At 40.1% G+C, this 23627-nt stretch overlaps 1 protein-coding gene across 7 annotated transcripts in view; it reads left to right on the top strand.

Annotated features, from left to right (window-relative positions):
• fbxw4 (F-box and WD repeat domain containing 4) overlaps positions 1-23627 on the top strand; it is a 195029-nt gene that overhangs the window by 114920 nt on the left and 56482 nt on the right. The window lies entirely within an intron of this gene.

A 23627-nucleotide genomic window follows, 5' to 3' on the forward strand; every position in this document is an offset into this window, starting at 1 on the left:
TTTCGCGCTTGAATCATCCAATCGGAAATGCTCCATAAAAAATGTATAGAGGGTGCGATTTATTGCAAATTGCACAAGAAATCTCTAAAAATTCATGTTAATGACAAGTCTGATGTGTGTGCAAAGTTTCACGAGTTTTCACACATGTATAGATAAAAAAAAACAAAGCAGCACTTTACTTGGCAACCAATGCATCGCTATAGCAGCAGCGTGCGACAAAATAAAAAACTTTCGATAAATTTGCATCTTAAACATCTTAAGATGAAACACACCAAGTTTGAACACGGTCGGATGAATTTTGTAGGAGGAGTTAAAATATGACCCCTAAAAAAGGCCACAAAAAAAGGCTACAAATCCCATCATAAATCAAAATGGCGGACTTCCTGTTTGGTTTAGCACATGGTTCCAAGAGACTTTTTTGTACATCGTGGGCTCTTATGTATGCCTCTAAATTATCATAGCGCTAGGTGAAACGTACAACCGGGAATGCTTCGTTAAAGAGGAGTTTTTTAGCTCAAAATGTGATGCCCGGCCACTACGGGACTTCCTGTTGGGTTTAGCACATGGCACCAAGAGACTTTTTTGTACATCGTGGGCTGTTACATTTGTCTCCAAATTTTCGTAGCTCTAGCTGCTTCGTACAACTGGGAATGCTTCATTAAGAAGGAATTTTTTCCTTTGCAAACTGTGCATGCCACGGCAACAGCGTGCGACAAAATAAAAAGCTTTCAATAACTTTTCATCTTCAACATCTTAAGATGAATCACACCAAGTTTGGAGATGATCGGATAAACTCTGTAGGAGGAGTTCGTTAAAATAAGACCCCTATGAAATGGCCCAAAAAATGGCAACACGTTCCAAAGTAAATCAAAATGGCGGACTTCCTGTTCGGTTTAGCATATGGTTCAAAAAGAGTTTTTTGTACCTTGAGGGCTGTTACATATGTCTTCAAATATTGGTAACTCTAGGTGAAATGTACAGCCGGGAATGCTTCATTAGGTTAGAATTTTGAAACACAAAATTTGATGCCTCGCCTCTGGCGGACTTCCTGTTAGGTTTAGCATATGGCACCAACAGGCTTTTTTGTAGATCATAGTCTGTTACATATGTGTACCAATTTTCGTAGCTCTAGATTAAACGTACCACCGGCAATGCTTCGTTAAGTAAGAATTTTGAAACTGTAAATTTGATGCCCCGCCACCGTCATATAGTATGTCAAAAACTTTAGATTTTTTACCATGATGTTGTCCCAGGTGTTGAGATGGTACAGCCCAAGTTTGAAGTCAATCGGGTTAACCGTGTAGGAGAAGCGGGCAAAAGTATGACCCCTGTAAATGTGCAAAAATGGGCCAAAATTGGACATTCAAATACTCATACCTCACTTCCTGTCTATTTTAGGGTACACATGTCAAAGAGGTTTTTGTTCATCTGGATGTGCTACAGGTGCCACACAATTTTCGTAGCCATAGGACAATCGTAGCGGGACAGGGATCCGTTAAACCTATGTAGGTGGCGCTACAGAGCCATTTTTCTGTTATCATGTATGGCGACTTTAAAATATCAAATTTTTCGCCAGACCCGATCTGCGTGTAAAGTTTGGTGAGTTTTCGTTCATGTTTAGTGCCTCAAAAATGTGGTTGTTTGCGGAAAAGAATAATAACAAAGAAAAAGAAGAAGAAGAAGAAGAAGAATAATAATAAGAATTCCTTCAGGAACAATAGGGACCTCGCAGCGGTCGCTGCTCGGGCCCTAATAAGAATTCCTACAAAAACAATAGGGCCTCGCAGCGGCACCGCCGCCGCCGCTGCTCGGGCCCTAATAATAAGAATTCCTTCAGGAACAATAGGGACCTCGCAGCGGTCGCTGCTCGGGCCCTAATAACTAGGGCTGCGAGCAGCTATAAAGGGCCCTCGCAACCTGGGCCACGTTGGGGTACTTGCACGTCGGGGTACTGGCACGTTGGGGTACTGTCAAATCGGACAAGGACCATCTAAAATGTTTTTGACAAGCTTTGTGAGTGCAAAAGGCCAAAGATGGTGTGCAATTCCCAAAATAAATTCAAAATGGCGGACTTCCTTTTAGGTTTAGCATACGGCTACAGAATACTTTTTGTAGGTCTTAAGCTAATAGGTATGCCTCCCAGTTTTCACAAATCTAGGTCAAGTCATCTTTAGTTGTGTATCGCTTGAATCATACAATTGGAAATGCTCCATAAAAATGCATAGAGGGCGCTATTGAGCACAACGTTGGGTTACTCGCACGTCAGGGTACTGGCATGTTGGGGTACTGTTACATGGAAGAAGGACCATTTAAAATGTTAGTTTTTTCCATGCCTTGTCTGTGCAAAGTTTAATGAAAGAGGCCAAAAATGATGTATAATTCCCAAAATAAAATCAAAATAGCGGACTTCCTCTTTGGTTTGGCAAATGGCTACATAATACTTTTTTGTAGGTTTTAGGCTGATAGGGGTCTGTCCTAATTTTCACAAATCTAGCAGAATCATACAATCGGAAATACTTCATAAAAATGTCTAGAGGGCGCTATTTATTGCAAATTGCACAATAAATCTCTAAAAATTCATGTTCATGACAAGTCTGATGTGTTTGCAAAGTTTCATGAGTTTTCACACATGTATAGATAAAAAAACAAAGCAGCACTTTACTTGGCAAACAATGCATCGCTATAGCAGCAGCGTGCGACAAAATAAAAAACTTTCGATAACTTTGCATCTTAAACATCTTAAGATGAAACACACCAAGTTTGAAGACGGTCGGATGAACTTTGTACGAGGAGTTCGTTAAAATATGACCCCTGAAAAAGGCCACAAAAAATGGCAACAAATCCCATCGTAAATCAAAATGGCGGACTTCCTGTTTGGTTTAGCACATGGTTCCAAGAGACTTTTTTGTACATCGTGGGCTCTTATGTATGCCTGCAAATTATCATAGCGCTAGGTGAAACGTACTACCGGGAATGCTTAGTTAAAGAGGAGTTTTTTAGCTCAAAATGTGATGCCCGGCCCCTGGGGGACTTCCTGTTGGGTTTAGCACATGGCACCAAGAGACTTTTTTGTACATTGTGGGCTGTTACATATGTCTACAAATTTTTGTAGCTCTAGCTGCTTCGTACAACTGGGAATGCTTCATTAAGAAGGATTTTTTTCCTTTGCAAAAAGTGCATGCCACGACAACAGCGTGCGACGAAATAAAGAGCTTTCAATAACTTTTCATCCTCAACATCTTAAGATGAGTCACACCAAGTTTGAAGATGATCGGATAAACTCTGTAGGAGGAGTTCGTTAAAATAAGACCCCTATGAAATGGCCCAAAAAATGGCAACACATTCCAAAGTAAATCAAAATGGCGGACGCCCTGTTAGGTTTAGCATATGGTTCAAAAAGAGTTTTTTGTACCTTGAGGGCTGTTACATATGTCTTCAAATGTTGGTAACTCTAGGTGAAATGTACAGCCGGGAATGCTTCATTAAATAAGAATTTTGAAACACAAAATTTGATGCCTCGCCTCTGGCGGACTTCCTGTTAGGTTTAGCATATGGCACCAACAGGCTTTTTTGTAGATTATAGTCTGTTACATATGTGTACCAATTTTCGTAGCTCTAGATTAAACGTACAACCGGCAATGCTTCGTGAAGTAAGAATTTTTAAACTCTAAATTTGATGCGCCGCCACCGTCATATAGTATATCAAAAACTTCACTACACACTTCAAAGAGGTTTTTGTTCATTGGGATGTGCTACAGGTGCCACACAATTTTCATAGCCGTCGGACAATCGTAGCGGGACAGGGATCCGTTTAACCTATGTAGGGGGCGCTAAGGAGCCATTTTTCTGTTATCATGTATGGCGACTTTAAAATATCAAATTTTTCGCCAGGCCTGATGTGCGTGTAAAGTTTGGTGAGTTTTCGTTCACGTTTAGTGTCTCAAAAATGCGATTGTTTGCGGAGAAGAAAAAGAAGAATAATAAGAAGAATTCCTACAAAAACAATAGGGCCTCGCAGCGGCACCGCCGCCGCCGCTGCTCGGGCCCTAATAATAATAAGAATTCCTTCAGGAACAATAGGGACCTCGCAGCGGTCGCTGCTCGGGCCCTAATAATAATAATAATAACTAGAGCTGCGAGCAGCTATAAAGGGCCCTCGCAACCCCGGCCACGTTGGGGTATTTGCACGTCGGGGTACTGGCATGTTGGGGTACTGTCAAATAGGAAACCATCTAAATTGTAAACGTTTTTGCCATGCTTTGTGTTTTTAAAGTTTCATGGAAAGGCCAAAAACGATGCACAATTAACAAAATAAAATCAAAATGGATTGGCACATGGCTATATAGAATACTTTTTGAATATATTCGGCATGCCTGCCAATATTCACACATCTAGCTGAATCATATAATCGGAAAGACTTCATAAAAATGTCTAGAGGGCGCTATTGAGCCATTTATTACAAATTGCACAACAAATCTCTAAATAAAATATTCATGTTCCAGACAGGTCTGGTGTGTGCGCAAAGTTTTGTGAGTTTTCACCCATATTTAGACTCTCAAAAAAGCATTTTTCTTCACAAACAATGCATGGCTACAGCAAAGGAGTGTGACAAAATAAAAAAATTCAATAACTTTTCATCTTAAATATCTTAAGATGAAACACGCCAAAGAATGAAGACGATCTGATAAGTTCTGTTGAAAATATGACCCCTATAAAAGGCCCCAAAAAATGGCTACAAATACCAAAGTAAATCAAAATGGCAGACTTCCTTTTTGATTCAGCATATGGCTTTAGAAACCTTTTTGTAAGTCTTAGGCTGATAGGTATCCCAATTTTTACAAATCTAGCTGAATCATAAAACACAAAACATTTGCAAAAGCTTCATAAAAATGTCTAGAGGGCGCTATTGAACCATTTATTGCAAATTGAATAAGAAATCTCTAAAATATTCATGCTGATGACAAGCCTGATGTGTGTGTAAATTTTCATGAGTTTTTGCACATGTTTAGACCAAAACAAAAAAGCAGCATTTTACTTGGCAAACAATGCATCGCCATGACAACGGCGTGCGACAAAATAAATAACTTTCGATAACTTTGCATCTTAAACATCTTAAGATGAAGCACACCAAGTTTAAAGACAGTCGGATAAATTTTGTAGGAGGAGTTCGTTAAAATATGACCCCTAAAAAAGGCCACAAAAAATGGCTACAAATCCCAACGTAAATCAAAATGGTGGACTTCCTGATTGGTTTAGCATATGGCTCCAAGAGACTTTTTTTGTACATCCTGAGCTCTTATGTTTGCCTGCAAATTATCATAGCTTTAGGTGAAACGTACAACCGGGAATGCTTTGTCTGTTTAATCAAAATACAAAATATGGTGTGCAATTCGATGCATTGCTATGTCAACAGCGTGTGACAAAATAAAAAACTTTCGATTACTTTGCATCTTAAACATCTTAAGATGAAACATACCAAGTTTGAAGACAGTCGGATAAATTTTGTAGGAGGGGTTCGTTAAAATATGACCCCTGAAAAAGGCCACAAAAAATGGCAACAAATCCCATCATAAATCAAAATGGCGGACTTCCTGTTTGGTTTAGCACATGGTTCCAAGAGACTTTTTTGTACATCGTGGGCTCTTATGTATGCCTGCAAATTATCATAGCGCTAGGTGAAACGTACAACCGAGAATGCTTCGTTAAAGAGGAGTTTTTTTTAGCTCAAAATGTGATGCCCGGCCCCTGGGGGACTTCCTGTTGCGTTTAGCACATGGCACCAAGAGAAATTTTTGTACATCCTGGGCTGTGACATATGTCTACAATTTTTCGTCGCTCTAGCTGCTTCGTACAACTGGGAATGCTTCATTAAGAAGGATTTTTTTCCTTTGCAAAAAGTGCATGCCACGATAACAGCGTGTGACGAAATAAAAAACTTTCAATAACTTTTCATTTTCAACATCTTAAGATGAATCACACCAAGTTTGAAGATGATCGGATAAACTCTGTAGGAGGAGTTTGTTAAAATATGACCCCTATGAAATGGCCAAAAAAAATGGCAACACATTCCAAAGTAAATCAAAATGGCGGACGTCCTGTTAGGTTTAGCATATGGTTCAAAAAGAGTTTTTTGTACCTCGAGGGCTGTTATATACCTCTACAAATTTTGGTAACTCTAGGTGAAACGTACAGCCGGGTATGCTTTGTTAAAGAGGAGTTTTTTTTTAGCTCAAAATGTGATGCCCGGCCCCTGGGGGACTTCCTGTTGGGTTTAGCACAGGGCACCAAGAGACTTTTTTGTACATCTTGGGCTGTTACATATGTCTACAAATTTTCGTAGCTCTAGCTGCTTCGTACAACTGGCAATGCTTCTTTAAGGATATTTTTTTTTCCTTTGCAAACAGTGCATGCCATGACAACAGCTTCCGACGAAATACAAAGCTTTCAATAACTTTTCATCTTCAACATCTTAAGATGAATCACACCAAGTTTGAAGATGATCGGATAAACACTGTAGGAGGAGTTCGTTAAAATAAGGCCCCAATGAAATGGCCAAAAAAATGGCAACACGTTCCAAAATAAATCAAAATGGTGGACTTCCTGTTAGGTTTAGCATATGGTTCAAAAAGAGTTTTTTGTAGGTCATAGTCTGTTACATATGTGTACCAATTTTCGTAGCTCTAGATTAAACGTACAACCGGCAATGCCTCGTGAAGTAAGAATTTTTAAACTCTAAATTTGATGCGCCGCCGCCATCATATATTATATCAAAAACTTTTCATTTTTCACAATGATGTTGTCCCAGGTGTTGAGATGGTCCATCCCAAGTTTGAAGTCAATCGGGTTAACCGTGTAGGAGAAGCGGGCAAAAGTATGACCCCTGTAAATGTGCAAAAATTGGCAAAAATTGGACATTTAAATACTCATACCTCACTTTCTGTCTATTTTAGGGTACACACTTCAAAGAGGTTTTTGTTCATTGGGATGTGCTACAGGTGCCACACAATTTTCATAGCCGTCGGACAATCGTAGCGGGACAGGGATCCGTTTAACCTATGTAGGGGGCGCTAAGGAGCCATTTTTCTGTTATCATGTATGGCGACTTTAAAATATAAAATTTTTCGCCAGGCCTGATGTGCGTGTAAAGTTTGGTGAGTTTTCGGTCACGTTTAGTGTCTCAAAAATGTGATCGTTTGCGGAGAATAATAATAATAATAATAATAATAATAAGAAGAAGAAGAAGAATTCCTACAAAAACAATAGGGCCTCGCAGCGGCACCGCCGCCGCCGCTGCTCGGGCCCTAATAATAAGAATTCCTACAAAAACAATAGGGCCTCTCAGCGGCACCGCCGCCGCCGCTGCTCGGGCCCTAACTAGAGCTGCGAGCAGCTATAAAGGGCCCTCGCAACCCGGGTCACGTTGGGGTATTTGCACGTCGGGGTCCTGGCATGTTGGGGTACTGTCAAATAGGAAACCATCTAAATTGTAAACGTTTTTGCCATGCTTTGTGTTTGTAAAGTTTCATGGAAAGGCCAAAAATGATGCACAATTAACAAAATAAAATCAAAATGGATTGGCACATGGCTATATAGAATACTTTTTGAATATATTAGGCATGCCTGCCAATATTGACACATCTAGCTGAATCATATAATCGGAAAGACTTCACAAAAATGTCTAGAGGGCGCTATTGAGCAATTTATTACAAATTGCACAACAAATCTCTAAATAAAATATTCATGTTCCAGACAGGTCTGGTGTGTGTGCAAAGTTTTGTGAGTTTTCGCCCATATTTAGACTCTCAAAAAAGCATTTTTCTTCACAAACAATGCATGGCTACAGCAAAGGCGTGTGACAAAATAAAAAAATTCAATAACTTTTCATCTTAAATATCTTAAGATGAAACACGCCAAAGAATGAAGACGATCTGATAAGTTCTGTTGAAAATATGACCCCTATAAAAGGCCCCAAAAAATGGCAGACTTCCTGTTTGATTCAGCATATGGCTTTAGAAACCTTTTTGTAAGTCTTAGGCTGATAGGTATCCCAATTTTTACAAATCTAGCTGAATCATAAAATACAAAACATTTGCAAAAGCTTCATAAAAATGTCTAGAGGGTGCTATTGAACCATTTATTGCAAATTGAATAAGAAATCTCTAAAATATTCATGCTTATGACAAGCCTGATGTGTGTGTAAAGTTTCATGAGTTTTTGCACGTTTAGACCAAAAAAAAGCAGCATTTTATTTGGCAAACAATGCATCGCCATGACAACGGCGTGCGACAAAATAAATAACTTTCGATAACTTTTCATCTTCAACATCTTAAGATGAATCACACCAAGTTTGGAGATGATCGGATAAACTCTGTAGGAGGAGTTCGTTAAAATAAGACCCCTATGAAATGGCCCAAAAAATGGCAACACGTTCCAAAGTAAATCAAAATGGCGGACTTCCTGTTCGGTTTAGCATATGGTTCAAAAAGAGTTTTTTGTACTTTGAGGGCTGTTACATATGTCTTCAAATTTTGGTAACTCTAGGTGAAATGTACAGCCGGGAATGCTTCATTAAGTAAGAATTTTGAAACACAAAATTTGATGCCTCGCCTCTGGCGGACTTCCTGTTAGGTTTAGCATATGGCACCAACAGGCTTTTTTGTAGATCATAGTCTGTTACATATGTGTACCAATTTTCGTAGCTCTCGATTAAACGTACAACCGGGAATGCTTCGTTAAAGAGGAGTTTTTTAGCTCAAAATGTGATGCCCGGCCCCTGGGGGACTTCCTGTTGGGTTTAGCACATAGCACCAAGAGACTTTTTTGTACATTGTGGGCTGTTACATATGTCTACAAATATTCGTAGCTCTAGCTGCTTCGTACAACTGGGAATTCTTCATTAAGAAGAATTTTTTTTCTTAGGCAAACAAGTGCATGCCACGCCAACAGCGTGCGACGAAATAAAAAGCTTTCAATAACTTTTCATCTTCAACATCTTAAGATGAATCACACCAAGTTTGAAGATGATGGGATAAACTCTGTAGGAGGAGTTCGTTAAAATAAGACCCCTATGAAATGGCCAAAAAAATGGCAACACGTTCCAAAGTAAATCAAAATGGTGGACTTTCTGTTAGGTTTAGCACATGGTTCAAAAAGAGTTTTTTGTACCTTGAGGGCTGTTACATATGTCTTCAAATTTTGGTAACTCTAGGTGAAACGTACAGCCGGGAATGCTTCTTTAATTAAGAATTTTGAAACGCAAAATTAGATGCCCCGCCTCTGGCGGACTTCCTGTTGGGTTTAGCATATGGCACCAAAGACTTTTTTGTAGATCATAGTCTGTTATATATGTGTACCAATTTTCGTAGCTCTAGGTTAAACTTACAACCGGCAATACTATGTTAAGTAAGAATTTTGAAACTCTAAATTTGATGCCCCGCCGCCGTCATATGAAGTCATATACGTTTAGTGTCTCAAAAATGCGATTGTTTGCGGAGAAGAAAAAGAAGAAGAATAAGAAGAATTCCTACAAAAACAATAGGGCCTCGCAGGGCACCGCCGCCGCCGCTGCTCGGGCCCTAATAATAAGAATTCCTACAAAAACAATAGGGCCTCGCAGCGGCACCGCCGCTGCTCGGGCCCTAATAAGAATTCCTTGAAAAACAATAGGGCCTCGCAGCGGCACCGCCGCCGCCGCTGCTCGGGCCCTAATAAGAAGAATTCCTACAAAAACAATAGGGCGTCGCAGCGGCACCGCCGCCGCCGCTGCTCGGGCCCTAATAAGAATTCCTACAAAAACAATAGGGCCTCGCAGCGGCACCGGTGGCGGCCGCTGCTCGGGCCCTAATAAGAATTCCTTCAGGAACAATAGGGACCTCGCAGCGGTCGCTGCTCGGGCCCTAATAAGAAGAATTCCTACAAAAACAATAGGGCCTCGCAGCGGCACCGCCGCTGCCGCTGCTCGGGCCCTAATAAGAAGAAGAATTCCTACAAAAACAATAGGGCCGTGCAAATACGTATAAATTTATACTCATTCATTCACCTAAAACCTTATAAATATCCCATTACCCTTCGCCTTAACCAGGTACTTCAGAATCTTGCCAGAGTCGTGAGGTTTAAATGGTCAGGAGACCAGAGAAAAGGTCAGAAAAAAAAAGAAATAAAGAGAAAAGAAAGGTAAATCAAAGTGAAATCCAGCACCGACCAAACACTTCCTGCCTTCCCCATGATTACAAAATCAAAGTCTTACGCCAACCCCGGAAGCCTCTAAATTCCAGCAAATTTAGCGAGATCTCAAGAGACCAGAGGAAAAACTAAAGAGAGGAAGGAGGGAAGGATCGATAAGGCAGAGTGAGATCCATACAAGCCAGTACATCCAATCCATCAAAGTGAAGTCCAGCACCAACAAGACCCCTCCTGCGTGGTTACAAAACCAGAGTCTTATACCAACCCCAGAAACCTCCTACTTCTAATAAATTAAGATCTCAAGTGACCAGAGGAAAAACTAAAGAGAGGAAGGAGGGAAGGATAGATAAAGCAAAGTGAGAACCACAGACACCAGCACCAACTGATTCAAGGGGCTGTGGGAGGGAGAGGGTACTTCTGTTGAGTTTCAGTAGATGCTGGTGCGACGGATCTGGCATGCATAAGGACCACCACCAAAGAAAGAAGCCGTCAACCGCGGTCCAGCAAAGCGAGCACTTCCCCCCCCCCGGAATCCCCAGGCCGCGGCAGCACCAAGGCCACCCCCAAGCCACCCGAGCGGACACCGGTCGGCGAGCCGACCCAGACACCCGGAACACCCCCGCCCCAGCCCCGGCCCACACCCCCGAGCCCAAGGCCGCAGAACGAGGCCCAGCGGGCCCCCACAGCGCCCCACCGGTCCCCAGCCCCCATCCCCCCACGACCCCCCCGCACCCCACCCAAACCCGCCATCCACCACGACCCAGGCCCCACCACCCCCGACCCCCAAACCCCCGAACACACCCCGACCCCCAGCACCCAACCCCCCACCCACCCATACCTCCACCCCCCCCCCCAAACAAACAGCCCCCCCCCCCCCCCCCCCGACGGCCGCCACCCCCCCCCGCGAACCCGGCCCCCCGCGAGAACCCCCCCCCCGAAACCGGCACCGGGCAGCAGCGCAGAGAGGGAAGATGTGCCCACCCCACCTCCAGCCGCGCGAGATTGGCACAGCGGCGGGAGGGGGGAAGCAGAGGAGGAAGCACCAGGGGAGAAGGCGGAACACCAGAACACCGAGCCCGGTGGGGAGAGGCCCCGGTCATCACGCCAGAGTACTAGTGGCACCTAACCCTGTTACTGAGTCCGCCAGCTCGCCGACTGGCGAGCTCTACCCTTACACCGTGAATGTGGCCCCACCCAGTGTATATACAAGTGTGTGCGTGTGGTGCATTAAAATTGGGAGCAGGTGAGTCGGAGCAGAGGGAAAAAATTTCCCCTACTCCGACACACCCGTATCCCCCCCAAAAAAATGAATATGTATATGTGTGGTGCATTAAAAAAGGGAATGGAGGGACAAAGTGGTGGGGCAGGGACACAAATGGGGGGGACCACAGCGCTGCCAGGCACTGCAGTCCATCCCCTCTGATGGCTCCCCGCCCCAACTCACCCCTCCCCTTGGACGTGAGGTGCATTAAAATTGGAGGGGAGTTGAAGGGTGAAGACGGTGTTTCCACCCTTCCCCACCCCACCAAGAAATGTGTTGTGTGCCCTATGTGTATATTTACAAAGTGTATAGTGCAAGCTAGTGAAGTGAGTAAGAGGAGCGACCAGCGGGGCCTCACCCAACCCGGCGGGTGTAGGTGGCACGCCCGCCCCCCACGCACGCACACGCACGCACGCACGCGCACGCAAACGCACACACGCAAACGCTGCTCGGGCCCTAATGAAGTTCAATATTTTTGTAAGGTTAAGTGTTTAGTATTCCAATGTAAAAGAGCTGTGATTAAATTCCAGGATTCCAATTTTCTTTCAAGTGTTTTGTACTTTTTTGCGGGTATCGATGTGAAATGGGTCTTAAATTGTATTCATTATGGTCTTTGAAAAATTTCTTAAAAAGTCTGAAATTTAGCTTGTCGAAACCTTCATCCACACGCAATTCCTCCAGAAATTGCTTCATCAGGTTATTATTCCATTTCCTTATTCCGCCATATATTGTCCTTCAACAACTTCCACATTTCTCAACCGCTTCAAACCATTCCAACTTCAACATGTTCCAAACATTTACACTTTGTGGACTATTGTTCTCATTCCTGATTTTTACCGTTTTCCCACAATTCATTATTTATCACCCCGAAAACCCCCCATTGATTTCGAGTGAGGCATTCAAAAATTCACTCCCATTTGAAATTCAAAATATTCAGCTCATTTAATTCACCTTGGGATCAATCGTCAACACTCCCCCAAATCCCTTAAAGTAAAACTTCTACATTTTTCCACAAAATATAACAAAATTTCTTACGGTAGGTGCTTAGGTTAGGGTTAGGACTTAGTGTTCATATTTGTTCCTATTGCAAATTCAATATCATTCCTTTTCGAAATTCAAAATTTTCACTTCCGATTCGATATTGATATTGCAGCCTCGAGTACTGCCGATATCAATTTATGTTTTTTCAACTGTGAGTTGACATTTTCACAAGGGGGCTTTATTTTTGAAAAATGTAATAATGCAGCAGGCACTTGAAATATGCTATTGCATTGAACCAAGGATTGTTTTTCTAAGGAAAGAAAAAAAAAACATACGACAACCACAAAAGCTGTATTTGAGGGGGATGCAAAGAAACTGTATCTAGTTGTCTTTGAAAACATGCCGTAAGTGTATGCATGTATCTGCAGGTATATGCTGTGTACACTCTAAAAAAAAAACAAATATATATTTCATATTTTCTTAAAAAGGGTTTAAAAGAAAAATTTCAAGGAAGGACAGAGATTGTGAGGTTTGTGACTTGTGTGTTCGGTGTGTGTCCATCAGTCAGGGTTCAGTTGCAGCCTTTGGCCATTGTCTCCCTCTGTGACCAATATAAAAGCATCATAACCCTTTCAGCTCAGGCATATTTAGAGAGCAGATAAAGGCACCTTTTACAAACTGGATACACGTTGGGCACAAAGCCCGGGGTCAAGCGCAACAAATTGACAACCCTCTTTCTGACGGAGGTGATTGGATTTTGGGGGGGTTGAGAGTGGACCGCCCATTGAGCCCTTGGCCAAATACTTGCACATTCTCTCAGTGGAGTTGTGCGAATTCATGTGTAATTGGTCCTAGATTAGTCTAACTTCATTTATATTTGTCTTGGTTTTCATAGATTTATTTTCAAGAGAACACTTAGGAACTTTCATAATTGAAATAACATTAAAAACAGTTCATTATTCCATTGAGCGCAGAGAAAGACATACAAATGCAATAACAAGCAAGTAATGTCTCCATGTGTAGCAAGTGAATTCACTGTTTGAATATTAATTTCAGTATTATTTTCATTAGATTAAATACATAGAAGTTTTAAAATGATCAATAATTTGAACACCAGCACTAAATGGTTTGGGTCCTGAATATATCCAAGAAATACTGATTGAGTACAAACCCAGCAGGGCTCTGAGATCTACAGACTTGGGCCAACTAGTGGAACCCAGAGTTCGAAGCAAACATGGTGAAGCTGCATTTAGCTATTATGCTGCACACAGGTGGAATAGGCTTCCAACAGAAGTGAAGTCAGCCCCGAATGTAAATGCTTTTCAATCCAGGTTAAAAACTTTGCTTTTTTCTTATACCTTTGATGAGGGACATTTGAACAGCTTTAATTAAGGTCTTATTTATTATTATTATTATTATTGTTATTATTTTAAACTTCCTTATGTTAAATGTTTTAAAGTTTGTTGAATAATGTTTTAAGATTGTTATTGTCTGTTCTTTTTAGTAAATTCTGTAACCCTAACCCTAACCCTAACCCTAACCCTAATTTCATTTATTTTTCTTCCTCTGAATGTTAACTACTGTTTCTTGATGCTTATGTGTTGTCTTTCCTTGTGTAAAGCACATTGAGTTGCCTTGTGTATGAAATGTGCTATACAAATAAACTTGCCTTGCCTTGCCTTGCAGGGAGACGCAAAAGCCTTAGTGTGCTATGTTCTCATTGTTGTACTGACCTGTGAGGTTATGGGTGTAATGTAGTGTTATGCTACCACCTTTTCTTCGACTACAGAACTGGTAGGGGTGGGTGATATGACAATATTAGATCATTAAGAATTTTAATGTGTTGACGATTTCATAAATCTGACAGATCGTCTGTGGCACATTCTATATACTTCAACTTTATGCGGTCTCAAGCTTGGTTTATGCTTGATGCATCCGTGTGGTCTTTTTTTTTTTTTTTTTTTTTTTTTTTTTCCCCCTCCTCCCTCCACTTACTCACTCACACAAACACAAGGCAGAGGGTGCGCGCGGCCGCGGATGAGTCGGATGCTCGCGGGAGCTCCGACCGCCCGACCGCCGTAGCCCGGAGCCGCGGGGTCGCCGCGGCCGGGCAGATCGTGATATGACATTTAAATCGCCCACCCTTACCAACTGGCAATTCACAAGTTGTCAAATTTGAATATGACATTTCGCAACTTTAACTTTTCCAGTAGAGAGAGTTAGTTTGTTAGTTAGTTGCATATCTATGTGTGTTCAAGGCAAGTTCCTTACTTGGGATTTAGTTTGTCTGACCTTAACTGTGAAAACAAAAATGCCATCTGATGAGGTTACCTAAACGGCAGTGGAGGTGTTGATAGTGATGTAAAGTGAAGTTAGCATGTGAGACACACATTGGGGCAGTAGAGGATATTCCATCAGAGACTGTGCGTTTAAGGATGGACACCTGCCCTGCGTTAAGCGAGAGAGGCCCTGACCTTAGCAGCTATAATATCAGTACAAGCTCTGACCCTGATCGGGCCTGTTGGGTGCTTCAAATGGGTGCGGGAGAAAGGGGACATGAAGGGGTGGGTACTTCTGTCATTGTAAGGCAGGGGTGTTCCACCCTGCCTCCCCAAGAGCCATCACCCAATGAAGGGTGAGTAATGTGAGTAATAGAGAGTAATAGGATCCAGATAGTGATTGTGACCATAACCCTATTGTATCCTATGTCAGCGGGGTCAGAGGTCACCCACCATGCTTACTGGTCCCGGCCTCACCCGACCCATTTTGGCCCTAAATGAGTTTACCCAACACTAATTACCAAGGGCTTGCCAGTGGGCCATGTTGACGAACGGGCTTGACAGCTGCCGCTATAGTCCTCTCGCCAACCAGTCCTTTATCCCAGACAATAAGTCAACATTGTCATTTTAGCATGTGAGCGTAAAATGTGTTTATCTAAAAAAATTGTTGAGGTGCTCTTGTTTCCTTGCACCAGTGTTAATATTCTGCATTGTGTACAGTGCCAGTAGTTCCGGTACAACCTTTGCCATCAAACTGAAATCATGACAAAATTTATTCAACAGTTCCCAACAACTTGGAGAAGGGGTACACGTTTTTTTTCTTCTGATACTGATAAACCAGGGGTGTCCAAACTTTTTCATTTGAGGGCCACATACAGAAAATCAGAAGGACACAAGGGCCACATAATGTTATGAAGAGAAATTGTGTTTAGTCCTTAAAATTGAACAAATGTATTTGTGCTTTTGCATATTTAGAAAAATGCTACAGTACATAAACCAATTTATTTGTAATATGGCAGTAGGGTTATTATAGTTTTGGAAGTTTTTATTTCGTTTTGAGTTTTGTTTTTTAAATTTTGTTAGTTTTAGTTTTAATTAGTTTTCAGGGTGGTTTTGTTATTTTTTATTTGTTTTCTTTAATAAATGCTTAATTTTAGTTTAGTTAGTTTCAGTATTAGATTTAGGTTTTTTTTTTTTTTCTAATGTGTATTACTTGTGCGCAATATTTAAAAAAAAAAAAAAAAAAAAAAAAACACCATGGGAGCGACTGCTAGATGACGTAACTTCTGTGTGACATCCTTTCAATCATCATTATTCTGGTTTTTATCAAAATAAATCTATTAAAAATCACATTTGAAATCATCCCCAAAGATTCATGCATTAAATTAATGACCAAAGACTAAAACCAAGGACATGTTTGCTATAATTACTTAGTTTTAACTGGTTTTGTCAACATAAAATGTAATTTGTTAGTTTTCGTTTTTTAAAAAGCATTTTCGTTTTTATTTTATTTTGTTAAAGGAAGGCACCTTTAATTTTACATGTATGGCTTGATCGGCAGTAAATAGTTAGTTTAGCTACGAAAAATGCATAAGAGCTGAAGAATACACCCCTATATTGATTTATTTAACTTTTCTTCAACATAGAAGTACTTCCGTGTTGGAACGCCCCCAAGTGGTGACGTAACAAGTGTGTATACTCGCTTGGCGAACAGTAGTTCACGCAGACATAACGACGAGGAGGACACAAACGTCACTTATGCCTTTGTGTATTGCAAAATTTTGCAAGGCGTCGGCAAGGAAAAACCCGTGAGACGCACACTGGTATGTTATCCCAAAAAAAGGCTATTTGAGTAGACAATGGCTTGCTAAGTGCTGTCAACCTCCCGGCAAGGACAAGCAGGCGTGTGCGCAGCGAACATTTCAGGCATGAGGACTTCGAAAATATGTTACAATTTGAGATGGGGTACGCCACACGCCTAATACTAAAGCCCAACGCAGTACCGAGTATCTTTAAAGAACCAGACGTGGGAAATGATCCAGCCGATGGAGGATCTCTGGCGGCTACTTCCGCAACTGTTAGCAACTCTCTCTAGTTAACTCACTCTCACCAACAGCCGGCACAAATCGAGGTCTACCTACGACCACTGCAAGATCTCGGAGAAGCGAAGCAAATTTAAAGAGAAAGGTAGGCATGTTGAGGGGGTGGGGGGGCATTCGTTATTATACTGCACGGACTGTTTTATTTCATAATTCATTTGAGTGTGAACATCGTCAAGTACGGGGACGAGGACGTTATGTTTTATTAGCTCGTAAGTTGTTTATACTTCACAAACTGACCATGTTCCTAATCTTATTTTAACAAAAAACTTATAGAATGTGGATTAGTGTCATTATCATCGGCATGTGCGACATACTACATTTGTGTTCTGTCCCGCTGTTCTTCCTGTGGTGCATTCCAGTTTCATTTGCATTTCTATTAATTTCGTTCGGATCCAAACCATTGATAACCAGCCTAGGTAACGGTGTCTCACATTTCCTTAATTCATTCTGTCTATAAATAAACACAGTTATTACACAACCTTCTTACAAGCTTTCGTTTACATCATCGGGACTCCACGCAAAAAAAGAAAAGGAAAAAAAACAGCTCGGGGAGGTTGGGCGCTGTAACGACGATACAGTATATATAATTTTATTATTTTTTCTTTTTCCTGAAATAACTGCAACTTCACCAGTGCTGTGTGCATCATACAGTACGATTTGTTATGTATTTATTATGGACGCCAGTCACGTCATAATACTCAATTTATCATAACAGTATTATTAAAAATGGGTCAATAGTTTATTTTGTGTCCGAAAAGACCATCTGGCGCCACAACTTTCACATCCAAGTCAGACTGTCCTTCGGTAGGGTTATTTTGTCGTGTTGGCTCGAAGTGATAAGGTTTAATCCTTCCGGGTTTGACGCTAGATGCACTGCTGCGTTTCATAGTGCTTCCATCGTGTAGCGTTTACACACTAGTGACGTAAACATCCGGGTTATCTAGTCACGTGTAACAAACATGCCGCCGTTAGATTCATTTTAACATCGGTTTAAAAGTTATTAAATGTACATAAAAAAATAATCACGTTACCAAATTAATTATTGAAAAAGTAGCAACTTTTTGCTGCTGAAAATGGATGAATAAGTAAAGTGTCCCTTTAACAAAATTGTGTTTTGAATTTTAGTTTTAGTTTTTTCATTAGTTTTCGTTAACTAAAATAACGATTAATGGCACCTGTGTTTTTCGATACCCTCCCTTCTTACTTTGACCATCTCCAAACATTTTTGTTTTTGTTAATTTATTTTAACTGAGTCAAATGCCATTTTTAGCATATGTCGCAGGCCACTGAAAAATGGACGGTGGGCTGCAAATGGCTCCCGGGCCGTAGTTTGGACACCACTGTGTTAAACAGTAACCATAAACACTCATTCTGGTTAGCGTTTATGAATATATAATTTCAATACAATAGGCCGTCAGGTCACACACGTTTTCGTTCAGTTTCGCTCCACTACCAGGGGCACTAAATAATCTTTACTTCATGAAATAGATTTATTAGTAGTAAGTAAGAATCCGTGGAGTTCACCCTCTGAAAACCTGCCAATTTTGTGTTTTCGGTGGTGAAACCCCGGCACTATTTTGCGATGAGGCGCAGTGATCTCTGGTGTGGGCGTAGTGCCATTAGGTCGGTAGTGGTGTGATTTAGGTCACATGAGCCAATCAGGTAGCTTCTGCTTTCTCCTCACCATAGCAACCGCATATCAAAAATGGCGACCACAACGTCGGAGAGCGAAGAAGAGCGAAAGAACTGAGTGAGTGAGTGAGTGAGTGAGTGAGTGAGTGGAAAAAAAAAAAAGAGCGAAAGGAGAGAAAAGTTAAAATGAAAGTGGGGAAAAAAACTTCCCGTTCCCGTTCAGGTTTGCCCCTCGCTTCAGCTGGCCCCGTCCTTCCAGCCATCTGCTTCATTTGTAAAAATAAATTTCAAAGTATACTCGTCTGGGATCGGAAGGCACACGGAAGAGGGATCATCTCGCCAAAGCAGAAACATTGTCGGCAGGTATGTGCTACACACACGCGTGCCCATTTCTGTTATTAATGTGACCGATATTTAGCATAGGGTTGAAAATAATTTGTTGCAAGGTTAAGTTTTAAGGATATAGTTTAGTAAAAACGCGAGCTGCTGAATGATTTATCGAGTGAATCCAACAGTGGTTACCAAACTCGGGTTACCTGTGCCCATCAGAGTCATAATAGAGTCACAGCTACACCCTCCCTTTCCCCCAAACTCTCTCTCACCAACCTCAACAAACACTTTACTTTACTTAAATCTGTGATGTGCATATACTGTAAAGAGGTGATGTGACAATAACACTTATAATGTAATTCTTTTTTGTCTAAAGGCGGGTTGCTGCAGGCAGATGAGATGATGAAATAAAAAATAAATAAATAAAATTGATTCTCTAAAAATGAAAAACAGTTGGTTAATTATTACATGCAAATGTGTTTTTTGTCTTCTGTATTTATAATTGTTCTTTGACCAAGAAAGTATATAGGCCTATAGGTATATTTTTATTTCTATCCAAATATACGATTATTCACTAGAATTTTCAGTAGGATATCCGAATACCAAAATATTTGATCGCTGCAGCACTAATAATACTAATTTTGAGTTGTGGCACGCCCACACGAGTTCTTTTACCACACACCCGTGTCAAAACTAGCTTACTGCACACGCTGCACCCCAACTTCAAATTTTTAATAACATAATAATAATAATAATAATAATAATAATAATAATAATATATTATGAATTTTGTTGGATCCAAAAGCAACTTACATAATTATAGTTTCATATGATTGTAATTGTCTTATTTTCAAATGTTTAAATATTTTCTTGATTTGAACAAAATCTAATTGTTTTGAATAATCTTGATTTCAATTATTACCAAAATAATTGTGATGATTATTTTTTTTCCATAATAGAGCAGCCCTAGTGTGATGTGAATATGTGTATCTTGTGCTCATCTTTCCCTTTAATTTTCTATTTCAGGCAGGATATACTGAAACGAAGATTGAGGTGTGATTTCCCCCAGCTGGTTTTTTACACCCCTTTCGAGCAACACCTCTGAAATGGTTTTTGTAGAGACATTATCAACAACTGACAAACTTTTAGACAGGGTACCTCACTCATCAGATACATCAACTATTGAGTCTACCGACGTAAGCCAAGAAAGTGACACTAACACATAGCTGGTACAACATCAGGTTGGAAAATCACAGGGCATACGAGGACACTTTACAGTGCAGGGCTGTAAAATCTATGTAAAATCTGCCATTTTGTTCGTTTCATTATCAAGATGTTAACTCTCCATTTTAACACTTTTCAAGCAAAAATAAAAATGTCTGGATTCCATTTTTCCACAAAAAAATGCCCAAAAAAAGCTGTTCAAATGAAGTTCCATGGTTTTATTGTAAATGCACATTTGATTTTTATTTGATTTTTTTTTTTTTATTAATATTTTTTGTGTGTGGGGGGGTTATAAATGACATGCTGTGATGACATAATCTGATACTTTAATAAATATTCTATATGTTCTAATAATCTGGGCTCTGAATGCATCTATTTCCATCTAGTCCATTTTGCCTTGTTCCAGGTTTGTGGTGCATGGTAGTATTTTTGGCCGATGTATGCTGCTTCTTGTGTACCTTTCATTACGTAGTAGGTTGTGAATTGTTTTCATATATGAAACATAAACATAGCTAAATGTAACATTCGTGTGCTGGTGTCACTTCCAGTTGAAGCGTTTTTTGTTTTGTTTTTTGGCACAAATTTAATATATTTAATGATCTAAATTCACATGATTGCACCAAACCACCAATACTTGTTTCTGATGTTAGGTACATGCATTCATAACATCTGGGAATGATTTTCTGTTGCCAAATGTAATGTAAGACGTTTTACAACCAAAAACTGCAGCACAAGATTTTCGTTTTTTGTTATTTACCTATATATGCATTTCTGGCTTGTGACAAAATTGGGGCAGGAAAACATTGGGTGAACTTTTAACCCAAAGTTCAGAAGGGTATTATCTATCAAAAAATGCATTGAACAAGTAGTGCCCAGACAGTGGAGCGAAACTCATTTTCTAGGCACTTTTTGGGGCTTCACCCCACGGCCTATTTTGGACTATTCTACACTTAAAACTTTGTCGCAATACTTTGGTAAGGCCTTTTTGTTTTTAGTGTAACTATAACCAAGCTGTTATAGCAGCAAAAGAGTATAACCACATTATATTAATTTAAGTTTATGCTGAAAAAGTAAAGAGAATACTTAAATTACTGAAATGAAAATTTTTGATTATATTGTAGGTCTGTGACAAACACCTTTTTTTGGGTATCCATTATCCTGTCATTTATTCTGTTGATTACTTGGGTACCACCCACTCCAACACACCTTACCTTACCCACTCTAAAATGTGCTGACTGCTCGGCCAACCTGCTTGTAATTACACTTCTACGTTATAGTGTTTCCATCTTCAAGCGACCCTACCTTTGCTTTGTAGTAATGACATGGATAAAATAATAAGAAGAAGAAGAAGAAGAAGAAGAAGAAGAAACACAACGTTACAGTATACTGAACACTGATGTGTGTACAACTCATCTACAGGAAAGGCCACTTTGAAGGAGCATGTGTTTTTGCATTCCCTTTTGAATAAATCCAGTACCAGCAATTTAATCAAAATACAGTGCTCATGACCAAACGCATAGAAGCTGGTGCAAAGCGAGTGAGAGTCAATCAGGTTGCCAAGCAAGACCGTATACATATGGCGCGCACACACACCAAATACAAAAAAAAATCTGTAAGTCCTGGGCTGCGGCCCATCATTACATTGACTGTAGTTAGATGTGATCAGCACTTGAATCTAGAAAGGAAAGTCCGCTGAGCTGACTTTTTTTTTTTCCAACAATTAACATGATACAATGTTGTCGTTCAGCCATTGGGCATTTGGTGAGCATATATGGGCAAGGTGTGACCGATCCCAACCCCGCTGAGCTGACATTTTTTTTTTCCAACAGTTAACATGATACAATGTTGTCGTTCAGCCATTGGGCATTTGGTGAGCATATATGGGCAAGGTGTGACCGATCCCAACCCCGCCCTGTCCTGTCCGTACGTACTCACGACTTAGCAGAGTCGATCGTTGACTGTCATTACCCGCATCATCTGAAATGAAATGACTCAAAAGGTTACATTTGTTTTTTCACCTTTAAGAGATGAAGACAGACCTTAAAGGGATACTTCACTTATTTAGCCCATTAAAGCAATAATTACTATTTGTTGTTTGTTGACGGGGAAGTCAGTGCACACAAGCCTCTGAATGCAACAAATTTCTAATTTTGTAGAGCTTTTTTTTCTCAGGTTAATTCCAGGGATGTAAAGCAAGGGTTTTATTAAACAATAACAAAATGACTATAGCGACCAAACAGTACAGTTTTTATTTCTTAAATTCACATTGTATAAAACAGTAAACAACAGTATTTTCCTGTCTAGTAGCAAAGCTAAATGGGCTTAAAAAGGATTCACTCATGTAATTTTGAGAACATTTGTTGTGCAAACCTGAAAAATCAAAATCCAAAGTTCTACTGATTTTTTTTTTTTCATTCATTCATTCCTTGATTTAACCAGGTAAGAAACTCATTCAGATTAAAAATCTATTTTCCAAGAGTGACCTGGCCACAAGGGCAACAAAAACACACGTAATTACAACAATACACAAAATCCTCATCATACTAGCAATAAATTCAGTGAATTTGCTATAACTTTAAAACAAGCAACATTACTGCTATTATAATTATTTTGTACTAATATACTGTAGCAAATTGGGTTATATAAATTGTGTGGTGCACTTTATATTTCGTTTTGCTAAGTGATGATATTTCCGAACGTCTTTGAATGCATCATGCGACTTGCCGAGGGTAGTTGGAAGTGCGGACATGAGACGGGACACAGACGGTTTTTATTTTACAGAAGAGAGCAATCAGAATAATGTGCACCTACTAATAAACTATAAAATCGCATATGCTTAAATTTAACAATCTGGTGGACTTTAAAACTGTCCAGTTTATGTTTAAAATAAATAATAAGATGCTCCCTTGCTGTGTTCAGAAGCTCTTCCAACACAGTCAGCAACTATGAGCTGAGCAGAACATCGATGTTTAGGAGAAAAAATAAATAAATAAAAGACCAAATGTGAAGCAGATGTATGTCAGTGAAAGGATTCAACTTGTGGAATAATTTTGATTGTGAATTGAAACTGTATAACTCAATTAAGAATTTCAAATACATGTATAAATGCAAGATTATAAATAGCTATGAAATGGCAGTGTAGTTTATAGTTATTGCAAAAATATGGATAAAAGATATTTTTCTATATATGCGTGTTAATATATTTTTGTAGATATATGCATGCGTATATGCAGTATATTGTTGGAAAAGGTCAGATATTATAAGCTTTGGCTTCGGTCTACACATTTTGGTCTTTGTTCTTATGTATATATTTCTTTTCTTAATCATTGATTGTTATGACCAAATATACACAACTAAACTGGACAGTCGGTCATGTGTAGTCTTCATCACATGGTGCTATTGTCCTATTTTGGCACCACAGAGTTTGTGATTCATAATAAAAGATGAGATAAACAACTAATGTCTCGTGTCATATCTGGCTGACGAAGGGCGTAGCGGACAGTAATTCATTTCCGGTTCAGTTTAACGAGTAGGTTTTCTCTCCACAGTCCAGACATTTATTAATTTGCCAACCCTTTTGCTGTGCAAAGTTGGTCTCACTGCACTATAAAACAATTCCAGCCAGACATGTATCAA

The sequence above is a fragment of the Festucalex cinctus genome, chromosome 14, assembly GCF_051991245.1.
Source record: "Festucalex cinctus isolate MCC-2025b chromosome 14, RoL_Fcin_1.0, whole genome shotgun sequence".
Classification (NCBI taxonomy): domain Eukaryota; kingdom Metazoa; phylum Chordata; class Actinopteri; order Syngnathiformes; family Syngnathidae; genus Festucalex; species Festucalex cinctus.